The 1648-nt window shown below is 45.7% G+C and overlaps 1 pseudogene; it reads left to right on the forward strand.

Annotated features, from left to right (window-relative positions):
* Positions 1-533: 533 nt before the first annotated feature.
* On the forward strand, positions 534-714 carry LOC142589167 (U2 spliceosomal RNA; annotated as a pseudogene).
* The last annotated feature ends 934 nt before the right edge of the window (positions 715-1648 follow it).

A 1648-nucleotide genomic window follows, 5' to 3' on the forward strand; every position in this document is an offset into this window, starting at 1 on the left:
CACCTTAAGGTCAGCTATCTCAAAACTAAGTGTCGAGGCTATGTCGGACGTACGCGCGAAGCATAAAGTTCAGTGCCTTAAAAGGGGCGGTGGAACAGCGGATCCGTAAGGAGAACGCTGTTAGGCAACCGCATCGCGCAAAGCTTCGTAGAATGTACGTAAAGTTCACAAGAATCGGCCTTCTAAAAGCCGAAATCAATAAAGTTGTTGTGACAAGTGCCTTAACAGTTTTAAGGCAAAGGTTAATATAAGAAATCATGATCCATTCCACTCCGTGAAAGAGCATGACCAGCGAAGCTGTTTAACACACGACACAGAGGTGACACAGAATTTTGAACAACGGTGCGAACTCATGTACCGTGATATTTATATACATTCGCGTGTACGACGGTACCGCCGGCCTGAGGAGCCAGAGGGAAGTAGACACGCGTGACGTTTCCATGGGACGGCCACCATGGGAGAGTGGAAGGAAAGGAAAGGAGATACGCAAGCGCGTGGAACGCCGACAAAGAGAGGGCGGTGCAAACGTAGTCATGGCCGACGCAGGTGAATGTGTGGTATCTGTTCTGATCAGCTTAATATTTGATGCGGGTTCTATTTGGATCCAAGATATTAAGCTTATTTTTGCAAGTTGGTGGAGTGGCTTCAAGCCTGCTTCACCACCGCCGCGGATCGGCCCGGTACTGCACAATCTTCGGGATCGACCCACGGTTTTTGCTCCCGCGGAACGAAAAAGCACAGAACATTAGCCGTAAGCAGCTGTGCTGTGAAACTAAAAAGCGACTTCGGCAACTTTCAGCGGTGGGGTTCTAAAATAATATTGCATCTTTACAACTTTTGGGATGGCCTTCAGAGGACTATACAAAAAAGTCTTCATTTTGAATCAGCATACCATCCGGTACTTGACTGCACCCCACGTTTTTTTTTTTTTTTTGTCTAGTTGGACTACATAGCCTATGGAAGACACGCTTGTTCGACCGAAGCGCTGAACCCAATTTTTCGTTGAAATTTCAGTATGCTCAGGTGATTGGTCACTTGGAGGGTACGCATGACTTAACCCAGTTTCAAACGGACTGGTACCGACGTCTTGATAAGTTGCCTGTCGTTGCCACTTCTGAAAGGGAAAAACTACTTGAAGTTTTTGTGTGGTGCATGGTGGTGCACAGCATGATTTATGGGTCCTTCACAGGCTATGAATACGAGATATTTTGGCTATCTAGCGCTTGCATGTTTCTCACGTGCAATACGTTTATCGTACATACATGATGCAATAGATACCTTGTACGAAAAAAAAATATCATCGGCGGCGTTGAGGTAACGTCTCTTCTTGCCACGCTGTGGTCCAGAGTACCGTTCCTCGTTAAAGCCAGATTTTTTTTCGTGGTTATTATCAGTTCTTCCTTTCCTCTTTCTCTCTTTATTTTCGACAGTGTCTTTGAGGTGCCGAAAACATTTTCGCCATTTGAGTCAGGTAATGTCAAGTGAGAGCGAGCAAGAAGTCCTCATGGCCACTCGACAGCCAGATCTGATGCACCATCGGGTCATATGAATAAATACGTTTATTGCTCTGTTTGTACGATACCTTTATTCCGCTGTTTTTACATGCGTTCCGCAGTACATGTGATAACAGCGCAATAAACTTAAACGC

The sequence above is a fragment of the Dermacentor variabilis genome, chromosome 7, assembly GCF_050947875.1.
Source record: "Dermacentor variabilis isolate Ectoservices chromosome 7, ASM5094787v1, whole genome shotgun sequence".
Taxonomy (NCBI): Eukaryota; Metazoa; Arthropoda; class Arachnida; order Ixodida; family Ixodidae; genus Dermacentor; species Dermacentor variabilis.